This window comes from Rhea pennata, chromosome 9 (genome assembly GCF_028389875.1).
Source record: "Rhea pennata isolate bPtePen1 chromosome 9, bPtePen1.pri, whole genome shotgun sequence".
In the NCBI taxonomy this organism is placed as follows: domain Eukaryota; kingdom Metazoa; phylum Chordata; class Aves; order Rheiformes; family Rheidae; genus Rhea; species Rhea pennata.
The window spans coordinates 7,271,521-7,295,170 of record NC_084671.1 but is presented as its reverse complement, the minus strand read 5'-3'; the positions used below and the strand labels follow the sequence as shown (position 1 = coordinate 7,295,170).

The window sequence follows — 23,650 nt, the reverse complement described above, 5'->3', positions numbered from 1 at the left end:
GAAGATACTCCTTAATTCACCCTGACACTTCCTTTCCTTCTTTCCCCCACTGGCTTTGCTGCTGCCCCCCCCCAACAAAATTCAGCTCGTGTAACAGGACGGGCTAGGCTGAACAACGTGAGCAGCTCTTCAGTTCCCTGGAGTCCAGCTCGTATCCATTAACCTGAGTTAACTGAATCTACATTAAGAGGATAAAGGCAATTTGAGCTGCTCCAGTGACTCTTTAGCATCAAAAAGGTAAGAGCTCAGAGGTAAACATGGAAGCACAAGAATTGTTCCCTTTTATTGATCTGGGAAGAAAAACAGTGGAACTCCTCAGGTAACAGGAACAGTCGTTTTACTGCTTTACTCGCAGCAGTACCCTGGCATTTACTATTGCTCTTACTCTTGTCATTAGAGCCTGCTGACTCTGAAAGGTGGGCCCTAAAAACTTTAGAGAAAGTCTCTGTCAATAAAAGACATTGCTTTGCTTTTGGATCCCATTGGTTGACATTTCCAATGTTCTCAGCATAATAAACAAATGTTTAAACAATACCAACATTATGAAGAAACCCACTGCCTCCATTTGCATAAGAAACTCATTTAGCGCTCACTAAATCAACAATGTGACTGTTGTTCAGTACACATTTTGCACAGAAATGCAATCCTTCAAACAATTATCTCCACATTAATTAGGTGCTAATGGGTCTTCTATTCTAGTTTAAGTTGCATTGATTTAACTTTCTTTGGTGCAAGCAGTCTACTCAAAAGAAAAGTTAACAGTATTTTTTTCAGCCAGAAACATAAAATTGGTCTCATAGGACTCCTACTGCTTCATTATGATGACAGTAAAAGCAGATTTTAAGATATTTCTAAGAAAAAAGGAACATGTGCATACACATACATATTGTAAGAACTTAACAAGATATATAGCTAGGTGCACACGTGTATTGTATCTGCGTTATCAGATGCATACGCCATTTGTTACTTTATTATTCTGATTTAACCTCAGATGGAAAGCTTACATTTGGTCTTCTGTCGAACATGTAGAAATTCAGACCAACAGACTCTCTCTGCTGTAAACTGCTCGGAAACCTAACTGGCCTTGCTGCCTACATGGTTGAGCTATGCTACGTTTAGGGCAAGCAGCTTTGTACAGGTCAAGCCTGATTTTTGTTTCCATGGAGAGGAAAGAGGCCAGCAGCGCAGGGTGCCAGGCCAGCAATTCTCCTACTTTCGGACCTAATGTACCAAATCTAATGGGCATACTTCATTTAGTGTAGCTGTAGCAAATTGTTATTCTGCTACTGGACTTTAAAACAACTGCAAGTTCACAACTGAAAACTGCCACATTTACTGCTTAACTGCATAAAAAAACAAAGCATTATCACTGCCATAGAGGAAAATACAACCTTGATGACCTTAGGTATTCAGGGAAAGCCCACCAAGGAAGTCATAAATATAATTAATTCAATCTCATTTTATTGTTACAACCCAGTAGTGAGTTGAGAGGATTTTATTCCACTCGCCTTCGTTCTCTCTCACTTTCTTCTCTGTGGACAGAAGGGCTGGGGTGCATGTGCAAGTGAAAAACGCCCCGAATATATTCCTTCCCACACAGGAACATTCATTCCTCTGCCTCCACGCTCCAGTAAAACGCTCTCGCCCTCATCCGGTACGTTTAAAGGCACTGACAGAGGATGGCTTTGAAGCTACGCTAGCAAATCTAGTGAAATTCCTAACCTGCTTCTCTAGCCTTTGTTAACCCGCTTGGAGCTGAGGGATGGCACCAGCGACTATAAGGAAATTAAAAACTTGGGAATCTACAGGAATACGGGATCCCGCGGCTGCACAGGCCAGGGCAGTACTTCCCTCCCCTTGCATGAGAACGTTGACCATGGAAAATCAGTGACATACGAGTTCCCCAGATGAAGCGCTACAGGTGACTCCACCGATTTAGGGGATTACGGGACAATTTGACAACGGCTCCTTGAAACACAGGTCCCCGAGACAAGAACAGGTAGAGCCGTGCCCTGAACGGTGCCCCAAACAAGTGACCCGTCGCCTCCCGCCAGCCCCGGCTCGCGGGTCTGCTGGGCTCACGCAGGTTCTGCTACTCGGCAGAGCTGCGGCGTTGGTTCAAAAAGATCCTGCAGATTCCTTGAAGTGATTCCAGGACATTTATTAGGAAAATTGATGGTGGGGCTATAGCCGACACACTGTGATCTCTCTGAAGGGAAAAAAACACAAGCACTTTCTGAAAAAGTTATTTTCTGTAGTCTGTATAATATGCGGCAAAATTAGCAGCTACGTTTTTGCCTGGAAACGCAACAAAAGAAATTTGTAAGTAAAGCTTACTTACTCCGGTGTTAAGTAAGTTCACATCAAGCCTCAAAGCTCAGACCAAAATGGGAAATCCTGAGAAACTATAAACACACCAGTATTAAAGAATTCTTTGTAAAAAGGATCTTTAACAGAGAGCAGAAGAGGGAATGCATGTAGGAAACTAGAAAACTTGCATTCAGTTCAGGAAATGGGCCGGAAGGGGGAGCTTTCAGTTTATTAAAAAAAAAAAAAAAGGGGGAGGGGGGAAGTATTAGTAATATTTGCCTCATTTATCTATATTAGACAAATTATGACTTGTGTCCAGAGCAACAGCTCTGATGCAATAGAAATATCTCTCGCCTCCTCAGCAAGTACCACGTTGGCCGACTTCCACATCTACACAAGATGGATGATTATTGATGTTGACTTTGATGACATGAAACATTTCTATCTCATTTTTCAGAACCATGAGAAGCCTGTTAATACCACCACCTGTTCAGGCATTTTTTGTTGTATGCAGTATCATCAGCATAGCTCAGAAGCATTTAAGGTGTCATCAAATCATAGATACCATGGACAAAACAGATGAGGCTTTTCATTCCAATCTTTTTTTTTTTTTTTTTTTTTTTTTTCCCCTTAAAGTGAGAAATGAAATGCCTCGGTGTAGCTGAAGCTGAACCCACCTCACTAAACACCCATACAGAAATCCTCCAAAACACAGCAACATACATGGTCGGTAATATAAATAGGTGCAATTACTTATTGCTATTTACTACTTAGATAAAATTAGAGATTGTGCCATTATGTTTTGACTTTATCCCAAGGAGAGTTTCCAAATGTAATTAATATAGATACCATACAAACAAATATTAAATCTATTTCTCCATCTGTGGCATTTCTAGGATGACAATAACTAGATATTAAGCTAGCAATTTAGAGTCACAGAGGTGAACCTGCTCTTCCTGAAAAGGTCTCGTGTGTCTGAAAGCCTGTCTGTTTTTTCAACTGTTCAAATAGTTAGTCTATTAAAATACATTACCCCTCCCTGTGAATGCTGTCTTATTAACACCGTTGGCTTGTCATGTCTGCAAGAACACTGCTATCATATGCTCCCACCTTTTGCTCTTATAGAAAAAGTGAGCTAAATTATGCCTTTTCTTTTTAGTTATTCCAGGAAGACATTTGCAAAAAACCTCATTTTTGCATTATTCTCTAAAAAGGTCAGATTAAGCTAATTTTGTTCCATAATTAAGTCCTTCCATTGGAAATAGTCCAATCATTAGCTGCACAATTGCTATGTTATATTCTGAATGGAAAGGTTATCTCTTCTTTTATCTGCTCCAAAGCAGTAGACTCTAATAGAATTACGAAACAGAGAATGTGGTCTTTTGTGAGTTTATGAAAGATATTTATTAAGTTCATTTGGACCAACTCTCTGTTACGTGACTGTTAGACAAATAGGCACAGTGTATCACTGGAAGGTCCTATAGTTTGTCTTAAATTAATGCTAGATGAGCTTATCTGCTTGGGTAATAATTTATGCTTGCAATTTAGATAAATCTTTGTCCAATACGATTTCAGTGGTTTTGAAGAGAAGATAAAATAACAGAGTTTGGAAAGTTGAAATATTTTGCTGAAAATCTTAGTAGATTCAATTATTTTAAGCTATGACCTAATTTTAACATTCAAATTAATGCAGAGGGAAAGGCCAAGACAGAATTCATCCTAATATAAGAAACTTCCTAAAATTTGTTATAAAACTTGATGACCCAGTAAAAGAGCAGGCTCGGGCTGGCAGATACATATGTGCCATATCATATCACAGAGGACCAGCACTCCTGGATGCATTTTGTGCATCTAAGTGTTTCATAACCCAATAACCTTTGAAACTGGATGAAAATAAGGGGCAAAATGTCTTGCTGGAAAAATGTCGTGCTGGGAAAAAACTATCTCCCTGTGATAAAGTACAAAGCAACAAAAACTTCTCTAAAAATAATATAAATCATTTTGTACAAACTAGTCTGACATATTTACAGGGGTTTTCTAAGGGCTGTGTTACTGAAAGCAGTAACACTTAAAACTTTAATATTACCCACCTGTTTAGGCATGTTATAATAATTTAGTTATATTTCCAGTTACAAATCCCTATGTAGTCAACTGCCATCTTCTATTTTTCTAAAAGCAAATGTTAAATTGTAAAGTATAAACACAATCAGTGCATAGTGGAAGAACACAGGAGATATTCTGAGGGAGGAGTATGTATTCCCTCTGGATTGCAAGTTGCTTCGTTAGAACTTTGCTTTGACATCCTCTATTAATAAATGCTAATTGCAATTTGGAGAAAATTTGCCCTTTAAACTGCATGTATTCAGCTAGAAATGTGAGCAATACAAGCAAATTGTAAGTAATATGGTTAAATTTTAAGAGCGCACTTATTTTCATCTTAAACATCTCTCTTGAACTCATATCAACTAACCAATCCAGAGGTATTTGTTGTCCTGCTGCCCACATAACATTAATGTATATGTGATATTCATGAGACAGAGGATATTGCTCTTCACTTTGCTGACCAGCACATACTTACATTGATATCATATTTTACTAATAGATAAAGGGTATGATGACTAAAAGGACCAGGAAGTCCCTTAGCGAAGATATAGAACATAAACCATTCAGTCCAAGAAAAATATTCCATCGTAGATGTCTGCAATATACCTCTGTTCAAGACATAAATAAGCAAATCTTCTGAAAAAGCTGCTCAAACAGAAGCTTTGTGTCAAATTCATCTTATATACAAAAAATAAAGTAATTGTAACATTTGTAAAGCAATCTTCTGTTTCTGTAGCTTTCTGCCAATTACATATTAGGAATAAGATGAATGATTTAAGAAGTGTAAGATTTTATTATAACTCCATGAGATGTGCAAAGGATCATCCTAGAGCATTATGTACTCTTTTCTGGCTCTTAAAGACATGTGAGACACTGCATTTATATAGAGGTTGTATTTCAATTTTATGCATAGGAGATAAATTAGTAAGTCAGAATGTCTGCAGCTGGACAGACTGCATTTTTTAACAATTGTTTGACAAACATTCTGCTGCAAAATGTCTGTTAATAGGTGTACATTATATGCACATATTTGTTTGGAAACTGTTCACTTTCCACTTAGTGAGGGTATGTGACTGGTCATGTAAAACTTGTTTATATTGAAAATTTGTTTATAGTCTCTAGTTTTGCATCAGAAACTTTAAAAATTACAGGCAACTATTTTCCACAGAAACAGCCTGAACAGATTTTTCAGCCCACAACTCTACTTTGGGATGTCTTAGGCTTGAGATTCTGCCACGGTTCAGTTGCAACTTCCAGCATACAGCTGAATGCACAATACAGCACTGATCAAAGTGATGGGAGGGACTGGGAAGGGTTCTCATGCAAGGCCACTTTTACTGCAGATGTTTTAGAATGTGGATTTGGGGTTTTTTCAACTAAAGTATCTTCTGCAGAATGAAAATCCACCCATTCAATGTGGACTATATGGCTGACTTAAAAAAAACCAAACCAAAAACCAAAAAATCCCCCAAACCTCAGAATCTGAAAAGATTTCTCCGAACAGTTGTTCCCAGTCTTCACACAACCCCAGTCATTCTGGAAAAAAAAGCCAGGAAACAGCTCAACTCTCAACTGTCTTAATTAAGCAGTATTTCTGTAAGTGTAACGCTACCTCAAGGTTAAACTTAGCGAACAATAAGCTGTTTTGTGAGCAGTGCAAAAAAGCTGCAATAATTCATTAATTTATTAAACTCTCAGCTGCTACAACTGTGAGGCAGAGTTACTTAAGCATACTAGCAGTACCAGCTCCTCTAGTCAGCACTATTTTCCAGTAGTTTAGCCTTTGGAAATTCCTATTCATTTCACCAAAGTAAACAATTTGCAGAATTTAACCAGTTCCGAATATAAGGAGTTATAACTATATCCTTTTCCTTTGGCATTTTGAAAGCCTACACGGAGAAAAGTGCGCAATTCTGTGTAAACTCTGGTGTGCTTTTTCAGGACTACTATTTTTACTATTGGACTTTTTAACACTCCTCCCAGAGTACCGAATCCTTTGCATTAGTATTAGTGAGTCACCACCTGAGCCACCAGAAAGGGTGGCCCTTCCTTGGGGTTTTTGGAAGGAAAAGAAGATCTCACCTCCTTGCATTTTACCGAGTTTCTTTTGCCGTGAGAGGCTAAACAAATTGAACGCTGCAAGTTACACACGACCTTTACAGCAGTTTTGGTTCTGACATCTGTCACTTGCCACTGCCAATGCACTACAGCAAACTGCCAGCACAGAGACGTGTTGCAGAAGAGGGAAGCGTCTTACCCCAAAGCAGTTTATTGCATTCTCAAAGATGCATTGGCGCAACCTCACCAACGCAATCCAGAGAGGACTAGCCCTCAGTCTTTTCCCAAAACACAAGTTCTCTTTCACAGGCTGTGTCACAGTCCTTTAAATGACAAAATGCTCCCTAGACAAAATTTCCCCCCAAATGCAGACTATCTGCTTGGGTGTAACTCTTGCACCTTAAATGGCTTGCACCAAATTTCTGAAGGAAGATAGTCTTTTATGTTTTTCATCCTGGAAAGATAATCTTCAACCATTACGGATGGAGAAAGTTGCATTAACTTACTGTGATACTCTTGGCAAGTCTAACATACAAATTGAAGCAGTCTGAAATTATAATTTCTAGCACTCTCTGTGAGAAAAAAGTGACTCTGTCTTTATTTCAGTAAGCAGACGATAACAATCTGAGAGTGCTTTCAACAGCTTTAACTTCAGTGGCTAATGGTTGTTTTCCTCAACGGTGATGTCTGTCTTCTGTCTGCTGCACTATGCCTGATGTGGTCAGTCTCTCCAACTAGGAACGGGAATTTCTGATGTGCAAGACATTCACGCATTGGCCCCGTGCAAGCACACACTTGCACCTGGGGTCACGGCATGGTGAAGGCCCAAATGCTGAAGCGTGTAAACGGATCGTGTGCTTTTTAGGCAGTTCTTATCATTCAAGACATTTTGACTTCAGTGCAAATAAAAAGGGCTTCAGCTGCCCTCTGTGCGTCAGACCTCTCCTCTGAATGCAGCTATGCCTGTCCTAAACGATCACCCAGGAGACCAGCTCTGCACTCGCCCACGACAGATGATCTTTACTGAAGAAACAAATGAAAGTGCGATAATACTCTCAGAGATGCTTTAGCACGGCTGCGTAGCTGACATGGTTAGTCCACTAGCAGTGATCTTTAGTACTCATTTTTTGACACGCTGAAAAAGGGAAAAAAGAGGAGGAGGAGGTAATTCCAGTCTTACAAATACGGCTGCAGAAACTAATTTTACAGGATTTGCAGTGATACGTGCTGATGTGTATCAGAAAGTGGAGGTAAGCCTAAGAACTGATGAATGACATTTGGCATAGATGTACACAAAAGGCAGCTGGAATATGTTTGATTTGATTGTCTTTCTTCTTTAAAAAATACAGAAAAAGATAGTGGTTGCTATTAAAAAGATAAGAAGATATCTATGAATATTTTCATCTTTGAAAAAACTAAGCAATTCTACTGCCAGCAGAGAACATCTGCTTTAATGCCTTCCACAAGGTAAAATTCATACTTGTTAGCACATGGCTGAGTCATGCTCTAGGGTGACAAAACTTTTAGCTTAAAGTATTTTTAAGTTACATATAAAATTTTCATAGGATAACAAACAATACTGTAGCACTAAATAATACAACAGCTGTGTTCTCACAACCCACGGTCTTTGGAAACTTTAACAAAAATATAAATAAAATCAACATTCCCTAGAAGACAGTTTGGGCCAAACCAAATCGTATTAATGGGATGAAGTGCATAATCATGCATATACTGATCCTTTCAAATATATCGAATTTCAACAGCCACATATAGCTTCAATCAAACTGCAAATACTAAGGAAAGAATACAAAGAAGAGTGTGTGGGACATGTAAAAGTATTCATTATTGGCCTAAATCTTCTCTTTTAAAATCAGTAGGAGCTTGCAATGACTTTATTAGCAGTCAAATCTGGCCGTGTTCATAGTATTTGAAGATCCCACCCGAATCCCGCCTCTAGTTTCAGTCCAGCGCCATAGTTTTTCTCTTTCCTATGCAGCAGAAGAAAGCAGTCCCCTGAGGGTGAGGGAGTCTTGTCTTCTCCAGGATGGAGTGAACAGCTGTTCCACTCCTACTTATTTCAAGTACCACAATATGGTATTAAGTAGCCCACAACATACTGCACCAATATCTCTCCACCATTATGGCCTTTCACCATTCCAATTTTCAGAAGCAAGACCATAAACAAGCTATTAAGATAGCCCAGTCTTTCTTCCCATGGGTCATAACTTTTAACTTTAGGTGGCATTACTAAACACAGTAGCTACAGGTCTTGATAACATCTTATAACAGAGAGTTAATGCATACCAATGTTCTTAACATGTAAGGTTTTAAAGATCAAAACAGACCCCATCAAAAAGTGCCCTTTCCTTCAAGATTTGGGTAAAATAAGTACATTACCTCAAGACAGTCCAGAAGCTGCTTGAAGAATTTTATGCTCAGTATATCCGAGAAATGTTTGCTACATAATGAACTGTTTTATATGGGCAACTACTTCGAACATCATGTAGTTCAAATTTACATTTTTAAAAACATGTAGTAAATTTTTATGTAGTAAATTTCAGTTGATTATTATATGCTAGAGAACAGGTTTTTCCTGCTTAGGCCTTGAAATCTTAATAATGATTACTTAGTGTATTATTGTAAATCTTCTATTAATAGCACTCTGTTTTTCAGAATTTTGAATATGTATATGGATGACAGAAATGATGGATTTAATTTCACTAGATGCGAATATTCATATTTTAGAAATAAACAAGAATTTTAGTTATGACATCCATTGAGAGGGATAACGCTACGGCCCCTTTTCATTTTTTGATACATCTTCACTATGTTGAGCTTTGCAATGAGGGCCCAATCAACGCTAACTTTTATTCTATGAGCTGATGAAAGGAAAGTCAGAAATCTTTAAGAAAACTGTATGTGGAAATCACCAGTTAGAAGCCTAGCAGCTATTTGAAAGTGCAATCTTTCAATTAGAACAAAGAAACTAAGGTGCTGATTAAGGTGTGAAATCAAATCTCCTTATTTGAAAACCAATAGAAAAAAATTAACCACTGGACAAATTTACCAGGGCTGCATTCAGTATACCATCACTTGCGTTTTCAAATCAGAAGTGGAGGTCTTCTGAAAACGTGTCACTGTTCCGGTAAGATTTAATTCAGGCAAATCTGAACAGTTAGATACAGGTGGAAGTCATACCAGATCATCAGAAAAATGCCTTCTGGCTTTTTAATGTGTGAGTTAAACAACATATGAGAGTTAAATAACCAAGATCTGACTTCTGTATCCCGACCAGTGCAGACAGACTCTTTAAATGTATTGTGCATTTAATTAAGTTTCGAGAAAGCCCAAGAAATTAGGCTTTTGTATCTCTTTTTTTTTTCTCTCTGTTTTTTTTTAATTCAATCAGCATCAGTATTATTCTTGGAGTTTGATCATTCATGTGAAGACACGTTGTGTTCACTATGCTCTTTGAAATACGCTTGAGGTACGCCACCAGGTTATCACTTAACAAATCCTTGTGCAGTGCAATATTCGTGCCCCTGTGGTAACGGTATGGTCCATCTGCCATGCTCTCTGGAGTCAGGACGTGGCTGCCTGGCTCCACGACCTACCTGGGGCACCACAACCCCACTCGCTGCCTTGTTGCGACGTGCAGATGTGGCACAGTGATCGGAAAGCCCCACACTCCGCTCTGCCCTTTAAATAACTAATGGCATATTAGTCTCACTGAAGCCATCATATTTACGGCTATCTTAGCCCACATTTAATAACACCTGAGAGAAAAGGTAAATAGAAAAAGCCTCAATTTAGTTTCAGTCTGAATTGTAAAGAAACGTGAGGCACGTTAAAGCACCACAACTCTCATCCCATAATTATATCACATTGTGTTACATATCGCATGACTTGTTACTCCAGCTGCCACCTCTCTTTATGAAAACAGAGATGCCAAATCTATTCTTACTCAGAAAAAGGGACTTGTCCATCAATAAGGGAGCTAAGAAATAAAACTTGGTTTTCAACTTGTATCTCTAGACCATCACATGTCTGTGGACTACTTCTAAGTGGCCAACAATCACTAAGATGAGCAAACCTATCACTAGCAAACACAAATTTGCTTTCTGATTCTGTACCCCAAGGAAAAACTTAGAGAGATCAGTGACCAAAATATGTTGAAAACAACCATCTTCACACATGGGCATGTCTTAGCCCTTACAGTGTCTTCACTCCTATTAGCTGAACACCAGAAACATTCGTAAGAGCATATATACAAAGACAAGGGCACCAAATCTAATTTTCTACTAAATATCTATCAGTTGTGGTAGCCAAAAATGTTAAGTGACTAAGAAATGACTGGATCACCACACGCCTCTTCCTTTCTTATAAGGCATCCTGTCTATCCTAGCGGCAATTTTGCTTTCTGCTATGTCTGATTTCCCTGTTGCACTGGGCAAGACGCTTCACAATGATTTTCATTCACAGTGGTTTTACTGCACTGCAACATACGTTTTGTGAATTAAAGGCAGGGAGCTGAAGAAAAGTCAAGAAAGTGATGAGGATAGCTGTTACAGAGACGGTAACTGGCACTTACAAAAGAAGATTGTTATTATACTATTCGTCTTCAGTGCAATCCTGAGGGATTCAGCTACCACTGACTGCACCTCTGTTAAACAAAGCAGTAGGACATAAAAAATATATATAAATTATAGATATTCGAATCATATCTACAGCTCTTGTGTATTTCTTTGGAGCATCCTTATAAAGCACTTGGTCATATGTATATCCTCCTAAATTTTCCAGCAACAATAAATATAAGACATTGTCAAAGAATTGTCCTCAGGTTAATGAAGGGGAAGGAGAAAAGCTTCAAATTCAACCAAGTTAATTGAGGCTAGAATCACTGCAGCTCCATCTATTGTAATTTCACATTGGTGCACTTCAATTAAGGCATAATAAGAGCACAAAGTAATTTATACTCATAGATTAGATGTCATGTGTGAAAAATCACTGATTAACCCAAAGTAGGCTTCTGGAGTACCAGAAGAACAAACGTTGTGGGACACTAAGTTCTGAGATTCGTTCTTCACTTAGCCCCTGGCACTACAAAAACAAACCCCAAATACCTTTATTTAAAGGTATTGATGAGAAACCCTTTGTATGTGCTGGTGTGCACCGAAATGCACTATCAGCATGTTGATCTTCAGGCTTCACTAACCACAGTTTCACCACCAATAAAGTGCCAATACAAAAAAAGGCTGTTACAGCCCCTATAATGATCTCAAACATTTATTCAATTGCTAAAAGGCAAGGTTTTTTTCCACTCTACTATGTTACAGTTGGAGAATTCTTTGAAAATTTTTTTCTTGCAGTCTCAGCTAAATTATCAGATACTTCACCCTTTCATTCCATATTCCATTCTGTCATGAGTATCACACATATTACCACTACATTATCTGAAAATACACATATACACATCTACTGATCAGGCTCACTGCTATTCTAAATCTACGTAATTTTAGTGCAGTCAAGAAAATTTGCCAGTTCAAACCAAGCACGGATATGATTCCATGTTCTTAATCTTTTAGGATATGTAAAAGCATGACAGTAGTAATCGCGTTCAGAGATACTGCATCAAATATACAGTATCAACCAGGTGGCTAAAGTAGTACTTAATGGACAGTAGGGAATAACTGATTTTTCAGATATATGAGAGATGACTGGAAGCTGAAGTAAAATTCTGAAAAGATATATGTTACACAACTCCCAATAACTGAGACTGCTCTATATTTAGAGATTTCTGCAACAAAAAACATTTAAAGAAAAACAGTGTCCAGCTGAGATAAACACACAGTTGAAGATGCTAACTTTGCATTTACTCCCCATATATTCTCTCCACAATAGGGAGCCAGATATTCAATAATGCCTAATCAGAGAACATCACACTTTTAAGAGACTCACCTAGCATACCTAGTTTTGTCTTTTCACCATAAGAATATAGAAACCTGGTAAATACCAAAGTGAGGGAAAAAAAAAGACACCAAAACTTAAATTATTATACTTCTATTAGGTATTTTAAAATCTTACAATCCTTTTTGGAAAGCTACTCTACAATTACAAAGTGATACTTTGATACAATACAATTATACAGCTTTTCGAGTACGAGGATCCTTTTATGGGGAGAGTAGTATTCTTCAGTTATTCACATTCGGATGACATTAGGTGTCTTAAAGCTTACAACACCCACTTGCACCAAACTCTAATAACAAGAGAAAGAACATGAGTCAGAGGCTACAGGCAACAAATTCTCACCCCAGAGCAAGAACTGAATTTATACAAAATGGTCAAATTTAACAAAATAGTGCTCGGGAGGGGACAAGAACGCCAAGCACTCAAAAAAAAAAAAAAAAAAAAAAGGAATATATATCCGGTGAGTGTAAAATACAAGAACTGGGCTGTCAAAGGATTACATCATGAATGCAAAGATTGTCAATAAAAAACGATTTGTCCACAGTCAGTACGACAGTATCTGTGTTATTTACAATGGAGAAACATTTCATTTTCACAGGCCAGGAAATCTTATTTACCTATGGAAACCACCTAAAGCCAGAATTATGCCACTAATTCTCATTCATGTACATCATTCCCTTGAAAGAAGCAGGAATGAACTCATAGGACCAAAGACCACCACCTAAAAATAAAAATTGCAGACAGTAGGTATCAGAAGGTGATTATTGCTGGTAACTTACTACGTAAATGGCTTAAAACCCTACTACAGACTAGGACTTAACTATGCTAGAGAGGTAACAAAAAGTTTTCTCAGGCCATATGTGAAGCAAAGGAATCAGCATGTGGAAAAAGAAATTAAAATAGGGAAGTTGAAATGACATTGGAAGCGAGTTTACTAAAACAGCATGAGTCACAGATTCTCACTAGCCTAGCAGAGGAGAGCAGAGTTCTGCTCATGCTGCTGCAGTGTCATAAACGTCAAACAAATGTTTCACATTCACCCGCAGCAGCCAGTTAGAGGATAGCCTGTTCTCGTGGAGCTCCTTACACAAAATTTCCCATCTCTCCCTCTTTTAAGTCAAACATTTCCATTCAGCTCATAAGTGAGCCCTAGTCCCACTATCTACTGTGGCCACTAGATTTCAGTTATGATCTGCTCCTTTTAGGGCTAAGGAAATAAAGTAAAAATGGTTTATTATTGTTCTTCCTTTCTACAACATTTATACGTGGTCCCGAATTATTCTGGTAGCAGAATGGTTTACAATATGTTATGCTTTTATCCTCACCCTATGTAATAAGGTAGTAGAAATACTCATTTCATAGGAAGCTGTCGCTGAACTATGAGGCCAGAAATAGGTTCTTTCTTTTTGCCAGGTGGACGTGTTAGACTATTCACACCCAGTGATGCAGACCTCTTGTAGGCCCGCTCCCATACCTAAAGGATCTGGTAAACTTAAGCGATGAAATAGCTAGAGAAATACAACATTATATTTTGAAGATTTTCAGCAACTACATATTCATCTTTGAAATTCTGGAGTGAACATTAACATACTGTATAAAGTAAGTTGTGTGCTAACTGATGAAATAAATTGAGTTTCAATAGACTTTGCTCAACATCACACCCAAAATGACACATCAGTAATTACCATCAGATCTCAGGCAACATCCTGAAAAAGTTTCCCGAATGTAAAGCACATCTGCTAGATTGCAATGGCATTCATTCTTCATAGGCTCGAGATTTGTCAGAAAATGTATTTATACCCAACATCAATTCTGCTGACTCCAAGGATTGCTTCAGTTAACAAAGGCATCTCTGACACTGCAATACAGAATCATGTCCCATTTCTGGCAACATATTGCTAGCAAAATACCAGCTGTTTTTAGTAGAGGATCAGTGTGATACAATGGGTTGATGTACCAGCTTGATTAATCTCTGTATGATTGCTCAGCTTCTAATGTAAGATGTGCGTGACTTTATATTTGTATTCAGTGGGATAGAACATCACCTGACACTTAAAGTACTTATTCTTTACTCATAAAGAACTGCCAAAGAAAGAAAGTTTATTCTCTCTCTCTCTCTCTCTATTTTTTAATTTATTAACTTCTAAAAACAGCAATGAAGAGTTGATTGCAAGGGCTATAGAAAGGAAGATAGCAGCTCAATGACTACCAGTTGAGTAGCATACTTTACAATGTTGCTCTTCACCTCCACAAGGGGAAAAAAAAAGTACCACATGTTTTTTTTCTTCAATACTTCATCAGTTAAATTCAAAGTAGAAGATGAACAGTGAAAAGCTACTGATTTCAAAAATGTTTTACTAATTCCAGCGGAAAAGTTATACATAATTTACTAAATAAGTAAAATATATCACTAAACACTTACAACTAGTCTCAATACTATTAAGACAATATATTTCTTTCTAGGACAGAAGTGAGAATTTTTACCTTAAGTGTCCTTCCTTCCTTCCCCTCAAAATTACAGTTCATTGCCATAAGTTTGGAAGGCTGCTAGAGTGGAATACTGTGCCCAATCTGGTGTTGATAACTCAGTCTTCAGCTCTCACGGGCATTATAGGGTTGGATCTGACCAAACCTTGAATTTTTGATTTTTTTTTTCCTCCAGGACTCTCACTACTTGTTCAAATCAATGTTTAAATATGTTGTTTATATAAGGTCTGCCAGTAGCATTACTTATATAACACATACCTATTGGTCTCTGCTTCATTCTAAACCATATTTAAATGTTGCTGTGTGCTGCCCCTGCTATAGTTTCATAACATATATACATCATCGTAGACAAGCAGTTATACCTCACGCCAGAACTGACTGAACGCAAAAAATAATGTGTAAGGAATGAAAAATATTTACTTTGGTACTGTAAATCATTTCCTGAGAGCTGTTGGGAACTGGCCACATGGGAGAGTTTATGGTTCCTTCTACCTTTGTCCTTCTTCCCAGAACTATGTCAAAGTAGATATAGAGCATGCAGAAAATTTGCTATGTACTAAAAGATGTCCAGTAAAAGAAGGCTGTGGCTGAACAGTCAAACACCTAGACATAAGTAAATGACAAAATAAATTCTCTGTGCAAAGCTCATTTGGACCCCTACCTAATACAATACATCGGTATTTTTAATTATATGGTCATACATTACTTTCATTGGTACTTTTGCATTTGCAGCTCTGTAGGTGATTATAAAGCTATTTCTCATAAGCTCACCTGTATTTTGGGTTGTACGTCACCTCACAGAGCAAAAGACAATGTCCGTGTCCTGATCACACAGCGCCTGTTGTCCTCTTTGGCTTGCTATTGCTTAAGGAGAGTTGCGGGGGGGGTGTCCTATATTTTCATTATGCACAATTTTAATTGCTCAAATTCTCCCAATTGTGGTGAGTTTAACTAGTTTTTTGTATGTCAGGATCAATGAAGTTTCAGTGCTGACTGGAGAGCTTTCTGCACATCACAGTATCCACACTGACCCCTTTTTCCCCCACATAGACAAACAGTGTACAAACTAGAGTAAGGCAATGGTAAATCAGGAACGATAACTATTATTATACATGTGAGAACTCAGAAAACAATGTAATACAGTTGCTATATAAAAACGAAGTTATCCAGGACCCATATCATACGGAAAAGCCATTCTAAATTGAAACCTTTAACACTCATTTCCTATTAATTTTGTTCTTGGAGATGTTGAAATGCTTTCAACAACAGATGGTCGCCTTTTTGCCAGTGAACCCAGTGAACTTAATGAAAATAATTCTATTAATTTCATGGACTCTAGATTCAATTTTAAGGCCTATTAGAATTACTATTTGTTTTAGTAATGTTTAACCTTGAGATACATTATATAAAGCACCAGTCTGGAAAGAAACTGAAGCTTGAACATATCTAAGAAATATATAAAGTTCAGCGTATGAGGACCTCAACAAATATATGGAAAAAAGGGAAAAAAAAAAAGAAAAAGAACTCAAAAATCTAAGGAGCACCAGGTTGCTTTTTAAATATAGAAAAGATAGCATGATTAAGTTAACAGGGAAATCAAGAGCTTAGCATGGCAGCCAGCACATTCAACTACTACTTGAGGGAGAAGAGTAAGAAAATATTGCCCTGTGAACAGACAGGTCAGATTCCCAGTCTTGCAAATTATGGCCCAATTAAAACCAAACCACTGACGTCAATAGCATCATGATGCTTTACACCAGCTGAATATCTGTCCTGTTACATTCTAATCAGTTCAGAGACGCTAAGGAAGCTCAGATATGTGTTGCAATATGCATTTGGAAGATGAATGATACAAGATTCACTCATACACAGAAGAACAGACTGTGATTTAAATTTGTCCTTAAGATACATACCTAATTACACACAAATGTGAACCACATATCCAAAGGTAAGGTCAAGCACCAGGACATTGGCTAATCAACATTTACAGCTAGATTCAGTTCAGGGATCTTGTATGTCCTACGCTGACACTCATAAGGCAAGAAACAGAAGTAAGGAGCAGCTTAAGATGTTTTAAGAGATAACGTAGCAAACTGCTACATGTTGTTCTGGTGGCATGTGAGCTACTTCGCAGCATTGCATACGCAACTTAACACAGCCTAGAGTTGCTATCATCAACAGTGAGGAAAAGAAAACAAGGAATCCCTTTGCTAGTAATAGGAACCACAGTTCCTTGAGCTGGTGGCCTAGATGGGGAGAGCTAGGTATGGTAACAAAATCAGAAATGATCATGCTGTTGAGTAGCACCATGAGAGTCAGATTTGTGCATTCAGCCTTCACTCTGACCTGTTTTGCGTCTGAGAGCTTTGTTTCTATAATGTAAGTATTTTATACACACATATACAGAAAGGTGTACAAATGTAGCTCTGTACCTGTGTCAAAATATACCTACAGATACATGTGTATCTATAATCATCTGTTTTGCATTGTAGCTGTGTACAGCATAAAAGTTAAAGGTCTCAGTCATCTAAAGGAAAGGAGGAAAGGAGGACCTAATGCAGAATCGGGGCCATAATCCGTAACACAAACACACCAGGATTTTGAATCAGAAAAGGCAAACGGCATTTCCTCATTTAAATCAGGTATTAAACATTGGTACACTTCCTGCTGTTTATTACTGCTGCAGCAAAATCTTGCATATACATTTTAAAACCCAAACCTTGAAGCTATTTATTCCAAAGTGATTAACTGGTTGGGGAAGATGCTTATTATAAAATAATGAACGATTTGCTTCACATCTCACCTACTGCATCTATTTACTATATCCAATAATACAAAGGGGAGAAGTTATTTCATCGTTCTGTTGGTTTATTTCATCTACTTTCAAATGAGTAGGCAGATTACCTTTTGCCTATACTCTTGCCAAGGAGGGGTGAAAAAAATGAACTTTTCACCCCTAGAATCTTTTACATTCAAAGCATTTGGTTTCCCCCAACCTAAAGAAAAAATAATTATACAATCTTTGTTCCCACTGCGGGTACCTAGCAGGTTTTAAATATAATAAATGCATTCTGGCAAAGTTAATGTACCATAAAATCAAGCAGATTGTATCACTCTTTGATACATATACTTGGCAAGCCATCATTGAAAATAACGGTAATTTATGCTAACAGATTATTCATCCATGGCAAACCCACCCTCTCTGTCAGGAAAGGTATTTTAAGACACAAAAACATAATCCCCCTGTTTTCTCTGAGTATATTATTTACTCAGGATGCAGTGTCTGGTTTCAGCCCTGCTTTTAGTCAGTTTTATAGCATGACTGAAACCCTGGAAGTCAAGTAACTCAATGCAAGGTCACAGGATGAATCTGCACCTCCACCCAAAGCAGAGCTCAGATGCAGCCAACACCTGGTCCTTTGCCCTACATCATCCTGCCTCCTATTTTAAAAGCATTAGCCTCTGAAAAGGAGTTAGTCTCGCGAATTCTGCTTTCAGTCATTAAGAACGGGCGCAGAGCCGTTCGGGAGGACCAGACAGCTCTCGTGACTGGAGCGCAGGGCAAACCGCGCTCGTAAAACAAACTCCAAGGGCTGCCGGCTTCCTCTCCATCGTCACAATAGTACTTATCTTTCATGCGACAAAACAGTGCAGATGCTAAGGTCGTAAAAAGTATTATATGGTTCTGCCTGCCGTCTCTTCAAGGTGGGTTGGCAAGGCAAAGGGCTGCAGACAGAAAAATGGCATCATAAAGTTTAAGTAGTGGGCAATAATATCCATCTGCAGTGCTGCAATGCCGATTAAGAGATGGAAAAAACTTCCTGCAGTTCTAATTGGATTTTCTTGTGCTGTGTGTGCTGCACATCTATTCTACATGAGTGACTCCATATAATAAACTGTGTGTTCAATGTAAAACATATCAATTCTTATAGCATTATATACTGATACAATGCCGTATGACACTTTAAAAATCCACCATCTAATCAATTAATGTGTCACAGTACAATCGTAATGATTATCTAAAAATGTCTATTTGCGCTTTATTAAAATCAAGAGCAAAATAATCAGAATGCAGAAGTCTATTTGTGGCTATCGTACATAAAATACTCCTAGACCTTACAGAGTGCCAAACATATACGTATGCAAATGTGAAGGGGAAAAAAAAGCATATTAAGAATTATTGCACAAAGAAAAAATGGTTGTCTGGGAAAGCAGAAAGCATACTGTTTGGACATTTATACCTTCTGCCAATTCATCCCTACCTTGATTTACTAACTTTGTACTCTGAATCAATTTACAAAAGCAAAATGAACACAGTTCCTGAGTATGCAGACAGCCTTAACAAGTGCCTCCTTTTCTTCTCTTTGGGGTTCCCTACAGACCAATGAAATGGGCTAATCTTGTTAGTTCACTGCTAATTTCCAGAATCCAGTGAACAGCAGAAAAAACAATAAAGGCTGAACCAGTTTCATTCAATGAAAAGAAAAAAAAAATACTGCAACTATCTACTTTGACTAAAATTCCAAAACAAAAGAAGTATTAGAGATTGGGGAATGTATCTATACTTTCGTTAGAAACAAGAGGAAATTGGAAGGGTAAAGTAACAAATCTCTCACTCTCCCAATAATAAGAGGCTCTAGAGTCAGAAAGGGGATATCAGGAGGTTGGGAGTAGAAAGGTACATCCGTGACTCATCAACATACAGCTGACAGTAGTATTTATATGAGATTACTGAATATTTATTGAATATTGTTCCTTGCTCATGATTCTCTCTGGCCACTGCTTTCATACTCTAAAGCTTTGTGCACATGACCTGAAGATTTCGTTTTGCATGGAACGAGCTCTTGATATTTAGTGTCCTGGGGAACTATGCCAGTGGCACAGGGTGTGGAAGGTAGTATCATACAGAATAGACTTACCACCTCATTTAACAACTCTGCAAATAATTGGGAAGAAAGAAGAAAGTCAAATTAACCAATGGTGCTAGACAGGGAAGAGTCTTGTGAACACAGCACAACAAAACAGTGGTAGAGAGTATAAAAATACAGTCAGCAAAGACTAGCTTCAGAAAAAATGCCAACTATTAAACGTGGGGAGAAATGGGTGAAGATAAGACAGTGATATTGCAGAAGTTAGAGAAATTCTCCACTTCTGCCCCGGTTAAGTCTGTCCTAAGTTTGCATTGCCATGTGGCAGCCACAACTGATGCTTCTGCACGTGCAGGTCAGCATTTGTTCAGCAATGGGAACGGATTATACAAGCCAGGTGTGACAGCACGTCTTTCTTATCTGGAATACAAATAAAAAACAGATAGAAAGGGCAGACTTTGGAAATGATTAAAAAGTAAGTAAATAACACAAGGTATAATTGCATAGTTTGGTCAAAAAACATCCCGGGGATGACAGGTACATTGCAGACTATGGATTACTCATTTTGCCATAATTTCTCTAGTTCTACGTTTCTACAGCTTTGGAGATAGCATGATTGATCCTTATAGCATTTTACCATCACAGTGTTCCTGCCTTCCAGCAATGAGAAGACTTTCCTTAAAAGGGCAGCATATGGGAGGCATTCTCTGCTTTATAAATTTTACCCTTGAAGCAGGCTAGCTGCCAATTATTACAGAAGGTTAGAGAACCTGGAATGTGAGTGCACAACACGCTTCAGATCCTGTGTACTGCCCTCTAGAAAGAGGCATTTTTACAGAGGATGTTGATACGATTTCAATGCGACCTTAGAAGCGAGGGTCAGGCTTTGTTGAAGAATTTTGCATTTTATGTCATGAACTGCCATCCCTTCATACTTCCCTTTATTTTCCAGAGACAACAAAATAAACAACCCATTATGTAACAGGATTAAGTTACCAAAATTCACTCTGATTATTAGCTCTTGTCCATCCTGATAGACATTTATATAGCCACTATCCTACGTTCATGGGAATTAACACAACAGAGCTCTCCTAGATTCATCAGGCTCATTAGAGAAGGGTCCAGTCATGCAAGTCTTCCCAAATATGCGAGAAATGGCTCCCAACTCATCAACATCAAAGCATGAACATGAGCTTCAGTTTGAAACAATCAGTGTCTGCACTGATTGATTTCCTTTTTCTCAGACTTTGATGCATTATGTACTGTAGCATTATCTTTAAAGGCAGCTACAGATGCATAAGAAACATCTGTGCTGTTTACCAGTTAGAATTTGGCAGATAATTGCTGTTTGAAAGCATTTAAAATTAAAAACATATTACAAGAAAATGTCTCTAATAAGCCTTTTCTTTTTCTGTTAGATGGTTAGATCTAGTCCATGAAAGATTAAAACTTCAATCATGATATTCATATTCATAATGCTAGGAAAAATAGCTATATTTGTAATATAATTAAATAGTTCTGCAGTCAAAGTGCTCTAGAAAACTAAAATCTAAAAGAAAAAAGGGGTAGTTCTTCCAGCACCTATTATTCAGCCCCCTGCTGCTGTGTTCATCAATCCTGTGCAGCCATGAAAGCCTGCAAACATACTTCAACACAACGGACACCTGCAAACCCACCAGCAAACATTGAACAATGAAGCCTGAAAAGAACATTTATGAAAGCTCAAGGGGACAAACTCTAAAACTTGCATGCTCTTTAATATGGTGGCTGCTACCATGTGCAAGCGCAGCTGCGAAAGCATCTGTTCACACAAGTGGAGCCACGCATTTTAGAAAGGAACATGGCTGGAAATTTGATTTCCAGAACACAGCAACTGAATATAGAACCATTGAAACATGCATTAGATGAACAAAAAGGTGTCATTCTTTAAAGTGCTAAATTTTCATCAGCAGAGACTGGAGTTCAAAATTTGAAAAGTTTCTGTTAGACTACTGCTAGCTGCTGGACAAATTAGTCTACAGGCCAAAGCACTGAACACTCCTCTGTGCTGGGCAGCTTTTTCTGGCAAGTCCTTGTCCATGAAATATGCTGCTTCAGCTTGGAAACAGGTGTCCTTTGAAACTGGCCTCAGTGCTCACTGAAGTCAAAATAAATTGGATTGGGATGTTAAGATGAGTATTTGGACTGGATGCTCGACACTGTCAGAATACTCCTAAGTTTCTCATTTGCAATAATGAATAAGACATTTAGAGATTTGAAGTGGAAAACATCTTCAAACAACCTAGGAAAGGTTCTATATTTAGTCTGCAGAATAAAATCTAGAAGCAAGAGTACCATTTAGGTACAGACCTGGGGTTACCCAGGCATAGAGATAGCTGAGCACAAGAAAGACCCCGGTGCCTCCTGCTCAAATGGTGCTATTGGCCCTTTTGAAGGGCTCATTTACCACAAATCTGCTAAATGGCTTCAAGATGATGCCTTACCGCAGGGCTGTGCTTCCCCTCGGTGTAAAACCTGAGGCAGGTGAGAATTGCAGTTAGTCCTCAGACCTGATTCAGTGAGGAGCTGGAGCACCCAAGCACTTAGTGCTTAAGTGCTTTGCCCAATCAAGGGCTAAATGTTGAAAGCGATTAAAAAACCCTTCTAGTCTAAAAGATAAGTCATTACGGTGCTCTTGCATAAATTTAGATTAAATACATCTCCAAAAAAAACACATGAGCTTTGGAGCCAATTTGTAATAAAAGAAAAAAAGAGGTGGGGGGTAGTACGATTACTGAATGCTGCAATTCTAAACATCGCTATTTTTGTTTTTATAATCACAATGATGTAAACCTTAGACCCAGTCCTATGCTAACTGTATTTTGAAATGGGTTAGATGGCAGAAGCAAAGCAAAATGCTCTACTGCTACATTTTGAATCTCCAGGCTGTCCTCAGATGAAAATACAGAGTTGCTGCAGCTGAGAACTAAGAGGAGCATGCGCTGCAGCTATTGTTTTTTTCTTTTTTTATTTATAAATGCAGGCAAATTTCCTATACAAGTAACTTTAAAAGCAAGTGCATTTAACAATGCCATGATACATAAGGTTTGCTACTATGTAGTTCCTAGAAGTTAAATCTTTTTCACTAGATCAAGTATAATAATATGAAAAAATTCAAAATTCTATTCCTGCTGGCCCCTTCCCAGCTAACACACATCCTTGATGAACCCCTCTAGACTAGGAAATGATATCCAAAGGCAGGTAATCCAAAAGGATTTTGCAGGAGCCATTTGCAATAAATCTGTTAGAAGTTTAATTAATTCAAGATTTGTAAAGTTCAAGGTTAGTGATACACCAAACTCCACAGATGCAAGACTGTAAACATGAAAAACTCAGGACTCTTATTCCCCATTAAGTAAGCCTTCTGTGGACTTCAGTTGAAGAGATTCTGCAGAACATCAATACCTAAGCATCCACAAAGCCTAATCCTGATTTCAAATTGTTCCCTTGCTACAAGTAAAGTTCACACTTTTGGGCCTTCTGCCTTCATTTACATGACTATCAGCTCCCATTTAGTAGCTTTCTATATTAATCTACAGCAGCAATTGCCTGAACTTCACCGACTCCGTAAGAGATGCACTTGATGCAGAAGGTGGAGAGGCACTTTCTGAGTCTGCCTGGCAGCAAGCCATCTGCCAGGCAGCTGGATAGCTCTGAAAAGGCATTACCTCTGGGAATTATAGATTGTCAGTTCAGTTTCTGGATAGATTAGCTACCAGCTTTTAAAAAAACCAAACAAAACAAAACACAAACTCTTCTGTGAATGAAGTAGCTATCTGCCAGTTTTCCTGTGTGAAACATCCAAAGAGTAACCTGGT

General features: G+C 38.2%; 1 protein-coding gene across 2 annotated transcripts in view; it reads right to left on the bottom strand.

Annotated features, from left to right (window-relative positions):
* The window catches only part of NLGN1 (neuroligin 1), a 302,240-nt gene that overhangs the window by 9,275 nt on the left and 269,315 nt on the right, over positions 1-23,650 (bottom strand). The window lies entirely within an intron of this gene.